Here is a 24,062-nt window from a genome sequence, read left to right on the forward strand (position 1 = left end):
CAGCTTGAGGCAATGTCACTGTTATTCAGAGTAGGTCATACAATTAGTCAATACTTCCACAGTTCTGCCAGCTACTTGACATTTACTCTGTTAGTATAATGCAAACTTACAAGATAATTAAGAAACAGTCCCTGCCATTGAAAATGTATTTTAGATAACTCAGAATGGCCAGGAATATACCATTCTGGTGTGCAGGGCTTTGTTTTGTTTTATAATGCCCTTATTCAGTTTTGTTTCTACCAAAAAAAAAAAAAAAAAAAAAAAAAAAAAAGACTTAACATGTAACATCTCCCACACACTTTATTCAATGAAGACTGGGACTAATGCTTGACTTACTCACTCAGCTTTGTATGTTTGTGTGTGTGTGTGTGTGTGTGTGTGTGTGCCTATCTGATCTTGAAGACCATGGGTAGGGGGGGTCTTAGGAATTAAGAGTCTTGGTCTATCATTGTACATTAAACTACATTAAGTGCCATACTGAGCAGATCTCCAACATGTTTAAGGGCTAGTACCTACCCAGTATATCTGAGTTAAACAATCTGTCTATTTTTAATTATCTGGTTTACATTTTACTTTGCAAACATAAAACAGGAGACTAAATAAAGCTTGATCTTGAAATTAAATGTTTCAGTTCTTAGTATGAATATATATAGATATAGATATAGAGATAGAGATAGAGATAGATATAGATATCTTAGCATGAATATACATCATATTAAAGGATTTGATCATTTATAAGGTTACTGACTATAAACTTGCATTTCCTAATTATAGTAGCTTTCATGAGACTAGGACTTTAGGTTCCATTCCTTAAAGGTTTGAGTCTTTTTCCCCCCAGTACTCAGTCTTTATTTATTTATCGTCCTGATGTCCAGGAGAGACACACCCACAGCAGGGTCCTCAAGACTCCAAAACTCTTGTCACTCTTTTAGACGAAGACATCAAGTGTGATAGTCATCCATATCCATTTTCTCAAAGTGGAAGGTGTTGTCAGGAGGCAGGCAGGAGCTGTGCCTCTCCAGTTCTGGGTGAGCTTGGTGGCTGCACCTGCTCGGCACTCTGCATGTGTTCCGGCACAATTGCCAACTGCTGCCTCATTCAAACGAAGACACTCTTCAAAGGCTTCAAACGGTTCACCACCGGTCTGCCTGATCTGGTAAATGATGGGGTGGGAGGACATGGCGAGCAATGCTCATCTTAAGATAGTGACAATCTAGATGCCACGACTCTGGCTTGACTGCCACACGTTGGCCATACTGATCCGGCTCCCGGCTGCAGTATGGAGCAGTGACTTCCAGGGCTGCCTGCCTGTGGAACAGGGTAAGCTGAAGATAATCGCAGGAGTAAGCAAGACAGAGCTCTGATTTTGGTATGTGATTCGACTAGGGATCCAGTCTGGACTGGAAATTATAAAAATCCTGTGATAGGGACAACCAATGAGGGGAAGAAATAAGCCCAATCCCTGGGCGCTGTGGAACAAGGTGGGATTTCCCAGGAGACAGTGTAAGTTCTAAGACAATGTCTGCTACTGTGAGGCAGGCTTGCAGTATCTCCCAAGAGTCTTGAGTACAGTCATTTCACGTTGGGGACCATACAGCCTGACAAGTATGATCAGAGTTCCCGAGTTGTAACTCACATCTCCAGGTGAGTTCAGGCGCCGATCTGTCAGGCAAAGGTTTGAGTCTGAAATATCATGATTTTGAATTGAAGATACTCCAGAATCAAAATAAAACTGTTCAATCCATAACCATAGTCCATATAGAGAATGGAAACTTTTCTGATCTATATATGAAATGTCAATATGGAACATACCAGTTTTCCCTGTAATTAAGCTTAAATAAATGTTTGAATGATTAAGTTAAGCTGTAGGTAGTGTCAGGACAGAAAAGACTTAACAAGTTGGGAAAATGGCAAGGACCTTCGATGAGGAAGCTGTTATCAGACGGTCATCGATTGTAGCTTATTTTGTAAAAATTAGCTTTAGGAAAAGAGGAGCAGATGTACACTGGACTGAGAAGAGGGGTCTGCTGGAGCCTTGCTCAGGAAAACTAAAAGAGAGGGGTTAGAATTTCAGGAGCCATTGATTCTTAGCAATTTAAATAGTGTTAACCTCTACATTGTTTTAATCTCTGAATTGTTTTATTTGCTTGTTTGTTTGTTTATTGGATATTTTATTTATTTCAAATGTTATCCCCTTCCCAGTGTCCCCTCTGAAAATCCCCTATCCCATTTCCCTCCCCCTGCTTTTATGAGGGTGCACTCACACCCACCCATCCACTCCCACCTCCCTGGACTGGCATTTCCCTACTCTGGGGCATCAAGCAGGAACAAGGGCCTCTCCTCCAATTGATGCCCAACAAGGCATATGCAGGTGGTGCCATGGGTCCCTTCATGTGTACTCTTTGGTTGGTGGTTTAGTCTCTGGAAGGTCTGGGGGGGTCTTGTTGACTGATATTGTTGTTCTTCCTATGGGGTTGCAAAGCCCTTCAGCTCTTTCAGTTCTTTCTCTAACTCCTCCATTGGGGACACCCTACTCAGTCCAGTGGTTGACTACATGCATCTTCCTCTGTATTTGTCTCAGGAGAGAGTTATACAAGGCTCCTGTAAGCAAGAACTTAGTATCCTCAATAGTGCATTTTGTGTCTGTATATGGGATAGATTCCCCAGGTTGAACAATCCCCAGGTAGGCTTTTCCTTCAGTCTCTACTCCAAACTTTGTCTCCATATTTCCTTTAGAAAGAAGCAATTCTGGGTTAAAAATTTGGAGATGAGTGGGAGGCTCCATCCCCCAACCAGGGGCCTTGCCTAACCTCAGGATATGGTCTCTGCAGGTTCTCCTTCCCCTTTCTTGAGAATTTCAGCTAATGTCATCCCCATTAGGTCCTGGGAGCCTCTTACTTTCTTGGCACCTGGGACTTGCTAGTGGGTACCCCCAGTTCCCCATCCCCCATTGCTACACACCTGGCCCTCTGTATATCATCCCCATCTCTTTCCATACCTGATCCTGTACCCCTTTTCCCTCCTCATCCTCCACTCTTCCTCCCATGTCCCTCCCACCCTCTACCTCCTTTGATTATCTTTTTCCCCTTCTATGAAGGACTCAGGCGTCCACACTTTGGCCTTTATTTTTGAGCTTCATGTTGTCTATGAATTATATCTTGGGTATTTTGACCTTTTGGGCTAGTATCTGTTTATCAGTGAGTGTATACCATGTGTGTTCTTGTGACTGGGTTACCTCACTCAGGATGATATTTTCTAGTTCTGTCCATTTGCCTAAAAATTTCATTAAGTCATTGTTTTAATAGCTGAGTAGTACTTCATTGTGTAAATGTACCACATTTTCTGTATCCATTCCTCTGTTGAAGGACATCTGGGTTTTTTCAAGCTTCTGGTTATTATAAATAAGGCTGCTATAAAGATGGTGGAACATGTGTCTTTCCTATAGATCAGAGCATCTTTTGGATATATTCCCCACAGTGGTATAACTGGATCCTCGGGTAGTACTATATCAAAGTTTCTGAGGAACTACCAGACTGATATCCAGAGTGGTTGTACCAACTTGCAATCCCACCAGTAGTGAAGGAGTGTTCCTATTTCACCGCATCCTCACCAGCATCTGCTGTCACCTGAGGCTTTGATCTTAGCCATTCAGACTGGAGTGAGGTGGAAACTCAGGTTGTTGCGATTTGCATTTTCCTGATGACTTAGGATATTGAACATTTCTTTAGGTGCATCTCAGCCACTCAATATTCCTCAGTTGAGAATTCTTTGTTAAGGTCTTTTTTTAAACGACTTTATTGTGCAAAACAAAGATAAATGTAAAGATTTTAAACATTTTTTGCTTAAAATTATACATTTTTGTCAGTACTGTTTTTTCAGACATTAAAATAAATTTTACATAAAACCATGTGAATATGTTTTTTAGTCAGTACTTGATTTTTTTCAAGGGCTTGACAGTATGCATTGAAAACGTACTAGTTGCAATAAGCTTAAAGTACGTGCAAAACAAAACGCAACATGAAAATAGTCATAGTCTTCTTGTTTTGTGAATATATGTATATTTTTTGTTTTCTTTATTTCTTGGACTTCATACAGTCTGTGAGTTGTTTCTGGGGGAGTGCAAGCCTCTGGCGTTAGCATCCCACTATCAGTGACTGCATATTATGTCTGTTCTTTTCTGACTGGGTTATCTCACTCAGGATGATCTTCTCTAGATGCAGCCATTTTCTTAAGAATTTGGTTAAGTCATTGTTTCTGGTGGCTGAGTAGTATTCTATTGTGTATATGTACCACAATTTTTGTATCCATTCGTCTTCTGAAGGACATCTGGGTTCCTTCCAGCTTCTGGCTATTATAAATAGAGCTGCAATGAACATTGTGGTGCATATATCTTTGTTGTGTATTAAAGTGTCTCTGGGGTATATGCCCAGAAGTGGAATAGCTGGGTCTTCAGGTAGTACTATATCCAATTTTCTGAGGTATCGCCAGACAGATTTCCAGAGTGGTTGTATTAGCTTGCAACCCCACCAACAGTGGAGAAGTGTTCCTCTATCTCCGCAGCCTCGCCAGCATCTGCTGTCATCTGAGTTTTGGATCTTGGCCAATCTGACTGGTGTGAGGTGGAATCTTAGGGTTATTTTGATTTGCATTTCCCTGATGGCTAAGGATGTCGAGCACTTCCTCAGATGTTTTTCGGCTATTCGGTGTTCCTCAACTGAAAATGAATTGTTTAGCTCTGTACCCCATCATTTAATAGGGTTATTTGATTCTCTGGTGTCTAGCATTTTGAGTTCCTTGTACACCTTGGATATTAGGCCTCTATCTGATGTGGTGTTGGTAAAGATCTTTTCCCATTCTGTTGGTGGCCGTTTTGTTTTCTTGACGATGTCCTTAGCCTTACAGAAACTTTGCAATCTCATTAAGTCCCATTTGTTAATCTTTGACCTTAGAGCTTGAGCCATTGGTGTTTTGTTCAGGAAATTTTCTCCTGTGCCTATGTGTTCTAAGGTTTCCCTACTTTCTCATCTAATAGTTCCAGTGTATCTGGTTTAATGTGGAGATCTTTAATCCACTTACACTTGAGCTTTGTACAAGGAGATAAGAACGGGTCTATTTTCATTCTTTTGCATGTTGAGTGCCAGTTGGACCAGCACCATTTGTTGAATAGGCTGTCCTTTTTCCATTGAATGTTTACTGCTCCTTTGTCAAAAATCAGGTGACCATATACATGAGGGCTCATTTCTGGATCTTCTATTCTATTCCATTGATCCACTTTCCTATTTCTGTACCAGTACCATGCAGTTTTCAGCACAATTGCCTTGTAATATAGCTTGAGGTCAGGGATAGTGATTCCCGCAGATGTTTTTTTGAAGTTGAGGGTGGATTTCGCTATTCTAGGTCTTTTGTTATTCCATATGAAATTGCACATTGATCTTTCCAATTCCATAAAGAACTGGGTTGGAATTTTGATGGGGATTGCATTGAATTTGTAGATTGCTTTTAGTAGGATGGCCATTTTTAAAATGTTGATCTTTCCAATCCATGATCATGGGAGATCTTTCCATTTTCTGAGATCCTCCTCAATTTCTTTCTTTAGAGGTTTGAAGTTCTTGTCATACAGGTCCTTCACTTGCTTAGTTAGAGTCACACCAAGATATTTCATAGTTTTTGTAACTATTGTGAAGGGTACCTTTTCCCTAATTTCTTTCTCCACATGTTTGTCCTTTGAGTATAGGAAGGCTACTGATTTGTTTGAGTTAATTTTGTATCCGGCCACTTTGCTGACCTTGTTTATCAGCTGTAGGAGTTCTCTGGTGGAATTTTTGGGGTCATTCAAGTACACTATCATGTCATCGGCAAAGAGTGATGTTTTTATCTCTTCCTTTCCGATTTGTATACCCTTGATCTCCTTTTGCTGTCTAATTGCTCCAGCCAGGACTTCCAGTACTATGTTGAATAGGTAGGGAGAGAGTGGGCAGCCTTGTCGAGTCCCTGATTTTAGTGGGATTGCTTCAAGTTTCTCGCCATTAAGTTTGATGTTGGCTGTTTGTTTGCTCTATATTGCTTTTATTATGTTTAAATATGGGCCTTGGATTCCTGTTCTTTCCAGGACTTTTAACATGAAGGGGTGTTGGATTTTGTCGAATGCTTTCTCAGCGTCTAGTGAGATGACCATGTGATTTTGGTCATTAAGTTTGTTTATATGGTGGATTACATTGATGGATTTCCTTATGTTAAACCATCCCTGCATCCCAGGGATGAAGCCTACTTGGTCATGATGAATGATGGTTTTGATGTGTTCTTGGATTCGGTTTGCAAGAATTTTGTTGAGTATTTTTGCATCAATGTTCATAAGTGAGATTGGTCTGAAGTTCTCTTTCCTTGTAGGGTCTTTGTGTGGCTTAGGTATGAGGGTTATTGTAGCCTCAAAAAATGAGTTGGGTAATATTCCATCTGATTCTATCTTTTGGAATAGTTTGGCGAATATTGGTGTTATATCCCCAATAAATGTCTGATAAAATTCTGCACTGAACCCGTCTGGACCTGGGCTTTTTTTGGTTGGGAGGCTTTTGATGACTTCTTCTATTTCTTTAGGTGTTATAGGGTTATTTAGATGGTTTACTTGGTCCTGGTTAAACTTTGGGACCTTTTATCTGTCTAGGAATTCGTCCATTTCCTCCAGATTTTCCAATTTTGTGGAGTATAAGTTTTTGTAGTAGGATCTGATGATTTCTTGAATTTCCTTAGTTTCAGTTGTTATGTCACCACTTTCCTTTCTGATTTTGTTAATTTGGATACTCTCTCTTTGCCCTTTAGTTAGTCTGGCTAGGGGTTTATCAATCTTGTTGATTTTCTCAAAGAACCAACTCTTTGTTTTGTTTCTTTTTGTTTCTATTTGGTCTATTTCTGCCCTAATTTTGATTATTTATTGCTGTCTACTCTTTTTGGGTATATCTGCTTCCTTTTGTTCTAGGGCTTTTAGCTGTGCTGTCAGGTTGCTGATGTGAGCTCTCTCCAGTTTTTTCTTGGAAGCACTTAGGGCAATGAGTTTTCCTCTTAATACTGCTTTCATCGCATCCCATAGGTTTTGGTATGTTGTGTTATCATTTTCGTTGAATTCTAGAAAGTCCTTAATTTCTTTCTTTATTTCTTCTTTGACCCTGCTATCCTTTAACAGAGTGTTGTTTAGTTTCCATGTTTATGTGGGCATTTTGTTGTCTTTGTTGTTGTTAAAGACCAGCCGTAGACCATGGTGATCTGAGAGGATGCATGGGAGCATTTCAATCTTCTTATATCGATGAAGGCTCGTTCTGTGTCCAATTATGTGGTCAATTTTCGAGAAGGTGCCATGGGGTGGTGAGAAGAAGGTGAATTCTTTTACTTTGGGATAGTATGTTCTGTATATATCTATTAATTCTAGTTGGTTCAAAGTCTCTGCTAGGTTTGCAGTGTTCTTGTTCAGTTTCTGTTTCCCTGATCTGTCCATTGGTGAGAGTGGGGTGTTAAAGTCTTTCACTATTATTGTGTGGGGTGAAATGTATTTTTTGAGCTTTAGTAGAGTTTCTTTTATGAATGTGGGTGATTTTTTATTTGGAGCATATATGTTAAGGATTGAGAGTTCCTCCTGACAGATATACCCGGTAATGAGTAAAAAGTGTCCTTCTTTATCTTTTTTGATAACTTTTGGTTGGAAATTTACTTTATTCGATATTAGAATAGCCACTCCAGCTTGCTTCTTGGAGGTGTTTGCTTGGAAGTTTTTTTCCCACCCTTTTACTCTGAGATAGTGTCTGTCTCTGTCTCTGAGATGAGTTTCCTGTATGCAGCAAAAGGCTGGATTTTGTTTATGTATCCAGTCTGATAGTCTATGTCTCTTTATTGGGGAGTTGAGACCATTTATGTTAATAGATATCAAGGAATAATTGTTTCTGTTTCCTGCCATTTTTGCTTTTTTGGGTTGAGTTGTGTCTGTGTTTTTTTCTTCTTTTAGTTTTCTTGTTTAGGAGTTTTCTTGTTTTTACTAGGCTGTATTTTCCCTCCTTGTATTGGGTTTTCCACCTATAATTCGTTGTAGTGCTGGGTTTGTGGTCAGATATTGTGTGAATTTTGATTTGTCTTGAAATATCTTCATCTCTCCATCGATGGTGATTGATAGTTTTTCTGGGTATAGCAGCTTGGGCTGGCACTTGTGCTCTCTTAAGAAGTACATGATGTCTGTCCAGGCTCTTCTAGCTTTCATAGTCTCTGTTGAGAAATCGGGTTTGAGTCTGATTGGTCTGCCTTTATATGTTACCTGACCTTTTTCCCTTACTGCTTTTAGTATTCTTTCTTTACTTTGGGCACTTGATGTTTTTACTATTATGTGTCGGGAGGTATTTCTTTTCTGGTCCAACCTATTTGGAGTTCTGAAGGCTTCTTTTATGCTCGTGGTCATCTCATTCTTGAGGGTAGGGAAGTTTTCTTCTATGATTTTGTTGAAGATATTTACTGTGCCTCTTAGTTGATACTCTTCTCCCTCTTCTATTCCTATTATCCTTAGGTTCGGTCTTCTCATTGTGTCTTGTATTTCCTGGACATTTTGGGTTAGGAGCTTTTTGTTTTTTGCATCTTCTCTGGCTGTTTTGTCTATGTTTGCAATGTTGTCTTCTGCCCCCGAGATTCTCTTATCGATCTCTTGTAATCTGTTGGAAATGCTTGCTTCTGTGACTCCTGATTTCTTTTTTTGGTGTTCTGACTCTAGGGTTATCTCTTTTAGCGCTTTCTTTATTGTGTCAATTTCTGTTTTAATTTACCTCTTCCATTCCTTTATTTCGTTGGTTCTGTTTTCGTCTCGTTCTTTGAGTTCTTTGAGTGTTTTTCTTGTTTCTTCTTTAAAAGCTTCTGAATCTTTTTGCTTTTCCTCCCTTTCTTGTTTAAGTAACTCTATCAGCATCTTGAGGCATGATTTCAGGTCTGTGTCTTCTTTCTCTGGAGTGTTTGGCATTCCAATGTTTGCTGTTATGGGAGAGCTGTGTTCTGGTGTTGCTAGATTGTCTTGGTTTCCTTGGGATATACTCTTTCTCTTTCCTCTTGCCATTTTGTTGTCAGTGATATGTTCTTTCCTTTTCCTTGTATCTAGTCTGTGTCCCTGGTACATTTTCCGTGTGCACTCCGCAGAGATCTCTCTACTCCCCGGCAGCCCAGGTTCCAGGTGGCAGCTGGGCCAGGCTCCGCTCTGCGTACTGAAGTCGCCTCGGGTGGGAACAGACGTTCCTAAGATCTGTTCCTGATCACAGATGCTCAGCCTCTCCGAGCCACCTTTCTGGCTGGCAGGTGGGCCAGGCTCTGCTCTGTGTCCTGAAGTCGTCTCCGGGTGGCAACAGAAGTTCCTAAGATCTGTTCCCGGTCACAGTTGCTCAGCCTGTTCAAGCCGCCTTTCCGGCTGGCTGTTGGGCCAGGCTCTGCTCTGTGTCCTGAAGTCGTCTCTGGGTGGGAACAGAAGTTCCTAAGATCTGTTCCCGGTCACTGGATCGGGGAGGACAGGGCAGGTCAGGGCAGGGGGTGCCCTTTCCGTGTGCACTCCGCAGAGATCCCTCTGCTCCCCCACAGCCTAGGTCTCCCACTCACCAGTTGCTCAGCCTGTACGAGCCGCCTTTCCGGCTGGCAGTTGGGCCAGGCTCCGCTCTGCGTCCTGAAATCATCTCCGGGTGGGAACAGAAGTTCCTAAGATCTGTTCCAGGTCACAGTTGCTCAGCCTGTACGAGCCGCCTTTCCGGCTGGCAGTTGGGACAGGCTCCGCTCTGCGTCCTGAAGTCGTCTCCGGGTGGGAACAGAAGTTCCTAAGATCTGTTCCCGGTCACAGTTGCTCAGCCTGTACAAGCCGCCTTTCTGGCTGGCAGTTGGGCCAGGCTCTGCTCTGTGTCCTGAAGTCGTCTCCGGGTGGTAACAGAAGTTCCTAAGATCTGTTCCAGGTCACAGTTGCTCAGCCTGTACGAGCCGCCTTTTCGGCTGGCAGTTGGGACAGGCCAAGGTTAATTTTTAATCGGGTTATTTGGTTCTGTGGAGTCTAATTTCTTTATATATATTGGATATTAGCCCTCTATCAGATGTAATATTGGTAAAAATCTTTTCCCAAAGTATTGTTGCCATTTTGTCTTATTGACAGTGACCTTTGCCTAGTGTCTGTCTTCAGCAATTTGAAGTTCTTCTCATAGAGATCTTTAACATGCTTTGTTAGTCACACCAAGGTATTTTCTATTATTTGTGACTATTGTGAAGGGTGTTATTTTCCTAATTTCTTTCTCATCCTGTTTATCCTTTGAGTAGAGGAAGTCTAGTGATTTGTTTGAGTTAATTTTATATCCAGCTATAAATCTTCAAAGACATAATATCAATACTTTTCAAACTATTCCACAAAATATAAACAGAAGAAACATTACCCAATTAGTTCTAAGAAGCCATAATTACGCTTATACTTAAACCACACAAAGACCCAACAAAGAAAAAGAATGTCAGAGTAATTTTCTTTACTAACATGATGCAAAAATACTCAAGAAAATCCTTGCAAACTGAATCCAAGAACACTTCAAAACGATCATCCATCATGATCAAGTAGGCTTCATCCCAGGGATTCAGGGATAGCTCAAAAAAAAAAAAAAAAAAAAAAAACCAAAAAAACAAAAACAAAAACAGAAATTTATCAATGTAATCCCCTATATAAATAAACTCAAAGAAAAAAAAAACACATGATCATGTCATTAGATGCTGAGAGAGCATTTGACAAAATTCAACACCCATTCATGTTAAAAGTCTTGGAAAGATCAGGAATTCAAGGCCCATACCTAAACATAGTAAAAGCAATATACAGCAAGCCAGTAGCCAACATCAAACTAAATTGTGAGAAACTTAAAGCAATCCCACTAAAATCAGGGAGTAGACAAGGTTGCCCACTCTCCTCCTACCTATTCAATATAGTACTGGAAGTACTAGCCAGAGCAATTAGATAACAAAAGAAGGTCAAAAAGATACAAATTGGGAGGGCAGAATCCAAAATATCACTATTTGCAGATGATATGACAGTAAACTTAAGTGACCTAAAAAATTGCACCAGAGAACTTCTCCACTTGATAAACAATTTTGCTCACCTTTTAAATTCTTTGCCTTTGAGAATTTTTATTCATTATTTTTTTCATGGCTAATATACATTTAAAATATCCTCTTGTGGACTGAAGTTAAATATAAGAAGGCTATTTACACAAAGTCTTTCTCTAACAAGTTATCTTCATTTGCTCTGGATCTTGTCCTAAATGCCTTGGCAGTTTGGGGTCAATAACTGACTATGAATAGATAATGTAATTAAATCCCCTACTTTTTCAGTAACACCAGAGAATTCATTATAATAAATGAGACTTTCTTAGTACAGTAATTAGAGCATTTGACAATGATTTCCTATGCTTTGACAATTGCTGGCATTTCTGTGATAAAAATAACTATCATATTTTGAGAATGTTTTAATAATAGAAAAATATACAAGATTGAAACATAGATGTTTCAACTATTTTGTTAGAAGTTGTTAACTATTTTCTCTATCACTTGAAGCTATAGAGGTGTTCTTTTCCTTCCTTCCTTTAGTGAAGGTAGAATACATTTTCAAAGATGATTACTTTTAATTTAAAGATGTTGTGTATTGTTTTTACTGATACTAGGCAAAACTCAAAAATTTTGACCAGATAGAATCAATTTGTATAATATTCTACTATGCATAGACCTGGATCCCACCACCCAACACAAGAAAAACCTAAGTTTTGTGGTATACTTCTTTAATCCCAGGATTTCAAGGTCGATTTTAGATTCATAGTAATTTTTAGACAACTCTGGAATACATGTGACTCCTGCCTCAATAAAGATTTTTTTAAAGCATCCAATGGCCTCATCAGAAATAATTACTTTTAAAAATGTTTTATATATGACTTCTTATAAAAATGGTATGCTTATGACTTTAAGTTTCAAAGCTAAGCAAAAGCAGACCTAGCTTAATAAAATAGCACTTAGTGTTTTTCTTTGATTGCACTATTTTTTGTAAGAAATCCAAATTCGTAAAGAAGCCTCTCGACATCTATCTTGTCACTGTTATCTTTTACAAGAGCATCCTTCCAGGATTTTGCATTCTTAGTTATGACACTTTATAATGGAGTGAAGATATAGTACGGTCTTTCCATGGCTAAAACTTGTCATTTAGTCCATTAGTGTAGAGCATTTAAGTTCTTTTCTGTGACTTTTGGTGTTTAAATTGCAGGGAACAATCTTATATTCATATCTCATCAGATTATCAACTGTTTTTTTCTTTTATATCAAAATAACTCTTCAATTATGGTTCAGCTGCTTTTAAGATGCAGATGATGGTGGCAGTAAATATTTGTGATATTAACATTTTCTCATAGGGTATCTTGGTTCTTACCTCTCCTTAGTTTTCTTTCCTAAGGATGTGTGAGCACGGCCATAATGACCATGGTATTGAAACATTAAGGATGAGTAAGAGGGGACCTTGTGTTGTTGATAAATGAGTAAGAACTTACTAATTTCTTGTATATAAATTGCTGCAAATGCAAATAAGTCTGTAGAGGCAGGAGCCTTGTTTTGGTAGGACCTAAGGGAGGAGGGGAATTATGGATGTGAGAGACTTTTGGGGGTGATGACTATAGTAAGCAGTGCTACAAGTTAATCATCTGTACATTGTACATCATGTGTCAATCATATCTTCATATATCTGTTTAAAAAGCTAAGAAGAAACATTAGTAATTTTCAGTGACTTTTCAAGTAGAAGATGAATTATTATCCACTACATTTTATTTTTCAGCATATAATGTTATTTTCATCACAATTTTCCCTTTTTTGTCATACTGACAGCTTGGTGGAATGTTAAGCAGAAATCTTATTCACATACACAGATGAGAAACTGAGATTTAGGAAAATGAAATTTCCCTAACACAGTAAGGGCTTAAAGACAAGCAGGATGGCTCATCAGGAAACAGACCTGGCTGGCAAACTTGACAGTTGCAGTCTGATCCCCCAAAGACCATATGAGGAAAGAGATAACAGACTTCTGAACAGTTGTGTCCTGAGCTCCATTCCTCCAACATAATACCTACTTTCTCTAAGTACGTGAATAATAGATGCAAAAAGGGCCTTTTTAAGCATTTGCTTTAACTTTTACACTGTAGTGACCTTACATTCTGGGTAGTTTTCTACCACACACTGTCACTAAACGAACACATCTTGGTTCTCCTTGTGGTCTCTAATCCCAGCTATTAGGCTGTATTTGAATTTGGAGTTTTTAGCCAGGTGTGGAATCACATATTGATAATTCCAGCACTAAAGGAATTGGAGGAGGAAGATTGTGAGTTCAAGACCAGCCTAGAAGAGTTTGAGCTGCATAGGAGAAACAAAGGGAAGAAAAAGCCCCAGAACTGAAAAAAAAAATCATTACCAAAGCTTACAAAGTTTTTATCTATAATAACTAAAACATGTGCTTTAAAAATAAGTACCTTTCACCTATATTCACAGCATCCATATTAGCTAAAATACCAACAGACAGAAGCAACCCAACTGTTGAGTGTGACAACCATGGTTGAACAGCTGAAATGTGGTATTTGCATGACTGGAATGAAATCCAGCCTTGAAGACGCTCACTATGGAGACCAACATGACATTTTACTAAGTAAGATAAGCCAGTTACAAAAAAGTAAACGTTATTCTGCTTTTACAGGAGATGCTTAAAAATTCCAGAATATTGGGGAGAGAAAGTAGGACTTTGGTGTCCAGGAATAAGGAAGCAAGAAATGGGCACTGAGTTTCAGTTTGGTAAGATAAACAGAATTTTGGAGATAGATAGTGGTGACAGTTGCATGGCAGTGACATGCCATGAACTGAGCACTTGGAATAGTTAAAATGACAAATTTTGTGTGTTTTACAATAATTAATTTTTTAATATGTGAGCTGCATGTGAACTGGGATATTTTGTAAGCATGTTGGTCTCACTACAAAATAGATACAAAGCCTTAATTATTATTATTTTTCTCTCCATATGCACTTCTGAACCATGATAGAACCCTCTAAACACCTCAGGCTATGGTGGTGGCAGGTAGAATGGGGCAGCATGCGCGTGCCCTCTGCTTGGTGTGAAGAATCTCGTGATTTGGAGCCTTGTTCAATGGCAAAAGTCAAAGTCAGTTGCTTCATCAATCCTACCACAGGCTTTAACTGAAAAATACCCATAATATTCATCCATTTCTCTGTGTCACTTGCTGTCACACCAAGCCAGTTCATCATCATGTCTCATGTAGACACAGCCACAGTTCTTACTTTACCTTCTCAGCCTCCTTTTGTCTAAGTTCTTCATACAGCTGGACGTTCTCTTATATCACCTTCTGCTTCCTGTCTTTTAAACTCATGGAGGCTAAGGTTAGAGTTCCTCTTGCTGCCAGTCTTAGCACCTTATGCAGCTGGCCATGTTTCATCTTTTCCAACTCCACAGGCTCCTCCCACAGGACATTGTAGATGCTAGCATTGTCAGAGAAGCTCTGTCCTCCATGTTTCTGATAAGGTATCTGTGTGTTTGGATCTCAAATATTTACTCTAATCAAGGTTTTACTGAACACTCCCTGTAACTTCAGATCTCTTGTTATTCTCTGTCTCTTCCTGTTTATTTCATAACATTTAACAGAAGTAGATTAACTTTGTTTTCTGTTCCTACTGTTGGAGGTCTGGAAATATATTTGTTTTATCCTCATTCTGTGCCAAACAGAAAAAAAGTACATAATAGAGAATTTGTGAGCTCATTATATAAATCAATCAATCAACAACAATAAAGTGACACTTAAGTGGACATTAGTGAAGACATGCTTTGTCTACTAACAATTAATTATTAAATGAGTGAGAAATGTTTCTGTGTTCTATTGTCAAAAAGAAAGTTTACACTACAGTGTACTACAGCAACATTTTTATAAAGTTTGAACAAGCATGTATAAATATATATACATATACATATACCTAAATATATACTTACATATGTATAAGTGAGGAGGCAGATAATACTAACACTAGTTATAGTCAGAAAAAAGAATTATTTCAGAGAAGTTAGGAATTGGATGATAGCAGATTGCAACTTTTTATTTTATTTATTTTTATTACATATTTACTCCAGTAATATTTAGTTTTGTGTGTTTGTAAGTCAGTTATCTGTTTTGCAAAAAAATTACATAAATTAAGTAATCAAAAGCAGGAAAACATTATCCAAATCAACATATGGTGTAAAACAGGGTTGTTATATTTAGTAACTAAGGCTTTAACCTGAGATTGTTAGATAATAATAAATTTTTAAAATAATTTTCACAGTTTTACTGCTTCAAAGAAAAACCAAACTGTTTGTCACTGTCCAGAGTTTTAAAGCCTGAAATATTGATTTTTTTTATTCCAACAGAAAATAATTTGTGAGTTTTTACATTTATTCAGCAACACTACCATTGATGACAGGCAGACATGAGAAGATTCTACAGTCAGGCAAAGACAATCTGGCCTGTCACATTTACTGAACTTCTAAAGCAAACTATCACATAAAACTTTTACCTATGTATTTAGGATGTTGGCTCAGTTTGGCAATAACACATACAACCTTTACATAACTATGAATTCAAATAGAAAAGATGATTGAGGAAATTCAGTGTGGGTTTCCTGAAAGCATGTTAAAGGTCATCACAACATATGAATTGGCGTTATCTTTATGTATTTTACTATGGATTCCCCATCCCACAAACATCACAAGCTATTGCCAAAGCCATTGGTTATTCTCCACAACTTGATGATTAGGATCTTAGGGCCTATTGCTAATACTAACACTTACTTATATCAGGGAACATGGAGAAGTTAGCTGGTACCCAACCAGAAGTTTCACCAACTACTGACTAGTATTTATGGTACTAGAAGGTACACTGCATGCTACCTGAGGAGACAGGTAATCATCAGTGTCACCAAGCTTGCAAACCTTGCAACCTAAAATCTACAGTATCCTGCCTGCAAGATAAACTGGTGCGATAATGGTACAAATGTATTGTGAGTAGATAACCCCTTTCTACAATGGAATTTAAGGCTCACTCTGCAAGGTGTGCTTGATACTGCTAAGTAGCCAAAAACTTGAAACTAGATGAGTTATAGACTTAGGGAAAACCCCAATACTCTTATTCTGCTACAGAGACATGTCAACAAAGTGGCTTCAAATAACATGTTGCTATACTGATCAATTAAAATTACTTCTAAGTGCCCAGAGGCATTGCAGGTGTGGCTGTTGTGCCACCTGTGCATCAGAAGGTGGGAGAGAGGAGTGAGAATATTTCTACACTCAGTGTCCTGACCTGTAAACAGCTGAATGATAAGCAGTCTAACACTTCCTGAAAAAATCAAGCCTGAGAAGCCCTCCAGTCGAGTGCTATGCAAATACAAAGGAAACAAACCAGAGAGTAGAAAAACACCAGTGGAGTGAGCACAAGTTGACCACCAGTCTGGATAGGGAGCTAGCCTGAGATGATCATCTCAAAGGGCGAGACCATGCCTGAGAATACCTCTGATCAAGTGGGGCATAACACTTCTGAAACCACTCCTCAAATGACCCTAGATTCTTAGAGACCCTGGGCACCACTAAGAGAAAGAAGCAAGTAGGTGGTGGAGAAATGGACAGAACAAGGGAAGAATGTGGACACAACAAAAAAGAGGCAAAACTGGAGGCTAGTGAGGAAGAGCCTGATGTGAGGAGCCAGTGACACCATCTGGGACCATGGTGGAGTCCTGGCCTGTGATGCCACTGGGGGCCACATCTGGGTTCTTATCCCTGAAGCAACAGGGTTCTATTACCATCAAAGGGCAGGCAGATGTGCTGATCTAGGTTGCCACCCAGGGACAAGTTGATATCTCCAAGCTATGCAGAACTGGCCCTACCTATCTCCTGGGCATGCTGGGAGAGCTGGTCTTGCAAAGCATGAGAGCAGGAAAGATGAGTCCTACCTCAAGCCAGCTGTAGTACTCTGCACATGGCCCAGAACCACCCCCTGGGCAGCACAGTAGAGCTGGCCCTAATGGCATGAGCATGGACAAGCCAGCCCTGAGGGCATAGGAGCAGGAGAACTTGCTCGGATGACCAGGCTCAGATCCAGGGCTTTAAATTGGCCCACCCCAATACCTACCCCATTGATGAGCTGCTTGAATGCATAATGGGGCTGGCTTTACAAATTCAAAACTACAGGATCTGCATGACTCGGGCAACAACAGGATATCTGAGAGGAGTTCCAGTACTGATAATGTAGCAGAAGCCAGAGGCCTTGAACCAAACCAAAGACTCATCACAATGAACATTTGCAAGCAAAGAAGGTAGGTGAAAGGGTGAATTGTGGGACACACTGTGCCACACTGCAGCTTCCACAGGATTTTTTTTTTTTTCTTTTCTGGGACAGGCGAGTTGGTTGGGCACATGATGTGAAAATCACAAACAACCAATAAAAAGTTTTAAAAGCGTATCTTAAAAATAAAATTAGACAGCCAACTCATCAGTCAATCCCTTCAATTTAGTATAATTATTATCTAGTTATGTCTTTTTAAAGAGAACTCCACTTTATTGACAGAATTTGAAATGTTCACTTTCTCATCTAGAACAGGTACCTGTTTAAACCTCAGTGCTTGAGCAAGATCATCAGGCTGCCCTGGGGACTTCTTCAGTGATAATCTGCAGGCAGCTTCATTTGCCTTTATCTACCCCCCTGTCCCCCAGGAACAGAGTCTCTCTTTAGTCCTTTTCATTTTTTCAAGTTTATTTGAAGTCCTTTTCATTTTAATTGTTGTGAGCAACAGCTCTGCCCACTTATGTGTCTAACTAGCCTATTTGAAGAGAAGGACAAGCTTCCTACTATCCCTTTAATGTGCTGAAAAGAGGATCAGACCCTGATGTTAGGGGAAGGATGAAGAGAGTGGGGGGCATATGGCCCATGGAGGTGCGGCGAGGCCTGAGGGCAGGGGAGATGCCTCTGGGAGGTCCATGTTGGGAATCCCTTCCCTGAGGGACCAGCCACACAACAGTATAGTACGGAATAGAGTTTATTCAGGTCATGGGAGAGTTAAGAGGGTGGTAGAGGCAGAGAGAGAGAGAAGTAGAGGAGTAGAGGCCGGCCATGAGCACGTGGGAGAGAGGGGGGAAGGGAAATGGGAGAGCAAGACTGCAAGAGCACAAGGGCAGGAGAGGCCAAGAGAGAGAGGAGGGGTCAAGCAGCTCCTTTTATAGTGTCAGGTCACTGGGGCGGAGCATACCTGGCCACTGCTGGGTAATTGAGGGGTGGGGTATACCTGGCTGTTGCTAGGTAGCTGAGGGGTGGGGTTTACAGAATCCCAACACCTGAGACTAGAGACACAACATAGCTCATAAATAGTGAGTGCTTCGTAGTCCCAGGCTAAGTGACAGTGGTAGGAAAGGACAGTTTAATGGTGCACTAGAAGAACTGTCTAAAACCAAGCTACACCATTTCCAGCCTTCATCAGAGCTGAACAGACTCCAGCACCGTGTAGCTCACTGGTACCTTTAAGAACTTGGGTTTGTAAAGAGTGCTTTCTAATTGAGACAGAAGGCAAATGAAATCTATATCCTCCAATTGCTGACTGTAGGAACAGGAATCCTCCCATGAGTCCTCCAGCCAACTCTTAGCCAGCAGATACTACTTTCTTGAACATATTAGAAAAAATTCTCTGCCTCTCCCCACCTCTTGCTCATGCAACTTACAGAAAGAAGGTCTTAACAATGCAAGAATGTTACCAAGAGGTGGGCTGCCACCCTTCTCTAAGAACTTGCTGCCACTAAAGTTATATACACCCATTCCCTTCTTTTTAGAGGACACAGGATTGTTCTAGTTGTTCTCTGCCTGAAAGGACAGCTAAATTCAATTTGGAGAGAAAACAACATGAGTTTCTTCAGACCTTGACTCCAGGCTACAGACATTTTCCCCATCCAAAGTAACATTGGTCAACATGGTAAATGCATCTTCTTATTTCTTTCGTATTACTTAATATTTCTTATTACTAACAGTGTAAAACCCCATGTGTTATGTGTAAAATAAACATTAGACTGGAAAGTCAAGAGAAGAAATGCAGACCTGCTAGAGTCCAAAAGACTCAAAGAACAAAATAATGGTGAATTTATATCTAGTATGATTGATTTGGAAATCTAGTAACACCAGTGAAGGCAAATAGTCAAAACACATAAGCCACATATCACCAGACGCAGAAGAATTTGAGACATCCCTACTCATTCATAAGCCAGTTGAAAGTGTAAGCTATAGTTAGCTATATGTCCCCAAGATTGACATGAAAGTCTTCAGCCCTCCAAAAAAAGACTAAATAGAGATCTGAGATTGTATCCCAGTAGCCATGAGCTACCTTTGCTTAATCACATCACTGGAGGCCATGTGGAGACCCTGCTCTCCCCTCCCTGGCTTGGTGGCAACAAAGCATCTCTTTCCTTCACTGCTGGTATCGGACAAGGTGGAGCTCCCATCACCCAGGGTTGGGAATGCCATCCTCACCCTCCCTTGCTAATCATTACAGGAGAATCAGAAATGCTGTGTCCATTTTTCTCTCAGCCATGGTGAGATCAGTAACAGTTTCACAGACAAAGCCTCAATCATTCACTAGCTGTAAGACAGCCCTGCCCTAGGCATAATGTGTCTCATAACATAGAGTACAAAATGCTCAGGCTTCAATAAAACTCACCCATTACACCAAGGACCAGAATTATCTCAACAACAAAAGAGAATCAATAGGCGTTAAGAGACAGGGCACAGATATTGCAGTTGTCTTGTTGGATTTTAAAGCTCATACTTCTGATAACTTTTCAGAACAGCTTGAAGGGGGAAATATAGTCCAGAATGATGGATAGGTCTGTGGTAGGCAGACCACACATTAATCAGGATGGCCATGTGATGCACACCTCTTGCCATCTCTTTAAACTTAAATCTCATTGCAGAACTTGGAAGATGGACTTAGAGGTTACTTTACTCTTTATTTTTCCTTTTTCCAATGTGGCCACACTGCAGAGATCTCTTCTTTCTGCTTTTCACTACTAATTGTATCTTTAATTGTTCTATGGAGGGCAGGTGGATGAGCCTAGGGCATTAGGGCTGCCAGAACCAGAGAAATCAGACTGCCAAGGGAGTTATGGTAATGTTGTGGGTAGGTGTCTGCCTTGAGGCACAGCAGATCTTAGAGGGAGGCAGAAAATTAAAAAGGCAACCACTGGACATGCTTAAGAATTATGTACATTTTCAAAACTTTCTTGTGAGATAGGAATAGCTTTTTTCATTTAAAAGTAAGAAGTGATATTTAAACAACTCATTCAACTCTATGATCTGATATACTGTGTATCTCTCCAAATATTTGCTTCAACAATTAAGTAATTGAATGTGGTCTATATTTGGTGTAATTAAGTATGCATTGTCTTTCCATATGTAAGTTAATTGACTACAGAAATTGTTTGCTAGTGCAAAAGAAATGACTTTTCTCTCCTGAGATGCCAAAGGCTAATTAGGATTAGGAACTAAGTAAAGGACTGTTTAGGATTGGAGCTCAAGAGCTAAGTAAAAGGACAAGATTCCTTTTCCCAAGAGGCTGACAGTATGCTTCCCATCTGCCTTGGAAGAATGTTCTTCTGCCTTGATCTCTGTGGTTCAGACAGACAGTGTTATCTTGGTGTTCTGAGGATACAGCTCATGACCCTAAATTCCTGTTTTTGCACAAACTGCACTTGAACCAAGACTGCCTCGCCTTTCTGTCCACTTGATGTAAAAATCTAATACAAAGAACATGTCTTGCTTGCATGTGCTGTCTACACCTTACCGATGTCCTGGAACATACAAATCAGCTTGCAAATGAACTAAGCAGGGAGAATGAGAACTGGGCTATGGAGAGTACACTCTCCGAGGGTAGGGACTTGACACTGAACTAGGCTAAGTATTAGAGGCAGACCAAAAAGAAGTTCAGAATAAATATTGCTGACAAAAATGTGTGGTGTGCACCTCACAGAGATGGATTTGTCCCTTTGAGTTGCCCTTAACGCTGTAAACGGCACACGGAGCCATCCAAAGCCTCCTTTGTATTTGTTTTTATTTAATAATTTTGTCGGGTTCTTAAGCCATCTTACTTTTTGTGTTATTCCTCCTTTTTACCAATTTACAGTGAAAGTGCTCCAATCAATGACACTGATAATGAGGGAACATATATGAGTTTTTGCCTTAAAGAATGAATGCATTTATTTATTTTTCATGAGCTATTATTTGCTTAAAAAAACTGACTAGTCATAGAGTGCACATCAAAATGTGTTGTTCTCAACACTCCACCTTCTGGATCACACCCCATATTTATTTGGAGTCCCCTGCGTATGCTGCTAGCTAAGGCATTGTAACAGACATCGTAGAGGCTACGGAGATGAATAAATTATAGTTTCCAGCATGAGGAAGTTCTTAAAAGTACAGAAAGATAATAAAATAATACATATAAGACACCATGATAAAGTTATGTTGTAGAACAAAGAGTTTATTATGGGCTTAGGATTTCGGAGAAAACCTGTCCTGACAACAGGGCAGGGGTAGCCAGTCGCAGGTGGCTGGAGCAGCAGCTGACAGCTCACATTCTGAACAGGAAGCCCTAGGAATGGCAGAAGGCTTTTGAAGTCTCATAGCCTTCCTCCGGGTGCCACACCTCCTCTAAAAAGGCCACATCTCCTAATTTTTCTAAACACTTCCATCAACTGGGGACCAGTATTCATACATGGTCTATAGAGGCCATTCTCATTCAAACCACCACATAGTCAAATATAACAAAAAATTCTAAGTCCAAACCTAACTGCTCTCTGCTAAAGAGATGAGAAAACTCACTTCTGATTTAAAAAACAGTAAGAAGTCCTTTCTGATATTCTTTTTTATTGTTTTCCTATGAAATATCAATAGTAAATGTCTTCTATATATCAGCTCATATATTTCATAGTTATAATCTGTAAATAAAACTGGTCTACACCCCATAATCTTTGTGATACCACCTCAGTATGATGATTTTAAAGTAATATTTCATTTTGTATATAGCAAGACCTTTAAAAGGTGTCACAGTGTACAGTTCAGGGGGATGTGGTGGAGCAGTGGTTACTGTGGACTAGAGCCGCTCAGCTCAGAACTAGCTGGAGAGCTGTCTTGTACACTCACAGCTCTTCTGTAGACTTTTAAATACCAGTTGATTACTGTAGATTGGAATTTTTTACATACAAAGTATAAAGAAGGTTGCCACACTGCAAAAGAAATTCCTTCTTTAAAATACCAAGTATCTCCAGGGTGAGTTCTTCTTTTCCCCAGAGACAGCTGATTCCCTCCCACCAGGCCTTGTCTGGAGAAGCTTCAAGCTGTCTTCTGCAGAAAGGTAAAAGACACTCGAGTCATCTCTATGTTCAGGCTTTCTGTGTTGACAATATTTCAAGGCAGCCTTTATATTTCAGGGCAGCCTTTATATTTCAAGTATCCTACCCTCCTGAGTTCTCTAAGCATGGCTATTTCCCTTCATTCCTGACACTTGGCAGTCATTCCCTCTATCTCAGAGTTAGTAACTTCCTTCTTCATGATGATACACTGCAATAAACAGCCCAATCTCCCCATCTTCCACATTGTCTTTCCTTCTGTATCTGTTATGGTATGGCCATAAAGTATCTCACTAGAAGGCTCTTGGGTTGAAATCTTTGTTCTGTGCTGATGTATCAGTTATTGAGAAGAGAATACAGTTTGTTGAGGTCCAGCCTAACTTATGGGTTAACCTGCTGATAAATTCATAATTTGATGTCAATATTGGGGATTGACACCTTTGGAGGTGAGGCCTAATCAGAGGAAATCACTGGGGCTGTGTACTGGGGGGTTGCAAATACTGACACAGGTCTCTTGGCCTTTTTCTGATTCTTGGTTATCATGCAATAATATGCTTACCACCACAGACCCACAAACATGAGACTAAGCAAACATGGGTTTAAACTCCTGAAATCCAAGTCAAAACATTGCTTTCTCTTTTGAATTAATGCAGCAATGACAGTGTGGTTTGTCACACCAGAGCATATCTCGGCTAACAGCTCCATTGAGTTTCCATTGTTGATACACAAGTTTGTTCTTCCTCATGTGTGGTCTTTGCATTCCCAGGAGCAGTGTTAAAACAGCAAAACTGCTATTACACTATGCATTTAGGAGTTATGCTAAGCTCTATGAGCCTGATGATACTTTGCCATTTCGACCTGCAGACATGGCTGCTCTTGCTTATATTTCATTTTACCCTAAAACTACTACTCACAATTCTGTCAAAAAATATGAACCAAGGAGGGTGGAAACATGACCTAGTGAATAAAGTGCTTGCTTTGAAAGCACAAGCACCTCAGTTCAGCTCTCCTGGCACCCATGTGGAAGCCACGCATAGTGGTTCAGTCTGTAATTCCCAGATTGGGAGGGTGTAGGCACAGGTGGCTCTCCAAAACAGTGAGGTCCAGGTTCAGTGGAAGATGCTGTCTCAAGCAATAAGCTAGAGAGTGAGAGAGAAATACACCAAATGTCAACCTCTAGCTTCTACCCATTCATGTACTGTCAAGTATGTCCACAGACACACATGCAAAACCACACACAGACACACAGACACACAGACACACACACACACACACACGCATGCATACCACACATTTCACTAAGAGATACTCTGCTCACCAAATATTTTTGAACATTTATATTAGAAAATATAATTGTTAGAAACTCTATTGCCACTGGGTGATCACTTGTCTATAGGCAAATGGAAACATGCTATTTCATGTAAACATGAAAAGGACAGGGCTCTTGATAGTACAACGATAGATGGTGGAACTTTAGACTGGTCTTCTGATTATACAAGGAACCAAATTCTCATATCAATACATCATGTCTTAAAGAATGACTAAGGTGCTAATTTCAGCCTTACTTACATAGTCAGATTAAATAAGTTTGCAGAGGAAC

At 39.9% G+C, this 24,062-nt stretch overlaps 1 pseudogene across 1 annotated transcript; it reads right to left on the reverse strand.

Annotated features, from left to right (window-relative positions):
• Positions 1–990: 990 nt before the first annotated feature.
• On the reverse strand, positions 991–19,583 carry LOC308438721 (coiled-coil-helix-coiled-coil-helix domain-containing protein 5-like; annotated as a pseudogene). The gene is made up of 2 exons: positions 19,444–19,583; positions 991–1,308 (listed from the first exon to the last, which is right to left on the reverse strand). The product of its transcript is annotated as a coiled-coil-helix-coiled-coil-helix domain-containing protein 5-like (transcript).
• Between the last annotated feature and the right edge of the window lie 4,479 nt (positions 19,584–24,062).

This window comes from Micromys minutus (assembly GCF_963924665.1).
Source record: "Micromys minutus genome assembly, chromosome: 28".
Classification (NCBI taxonomy): Eukaryota; Metazoa; Chordata; class Mammalia; order Rodentia; family Muridae; genus Micromys; species Micromys minutus.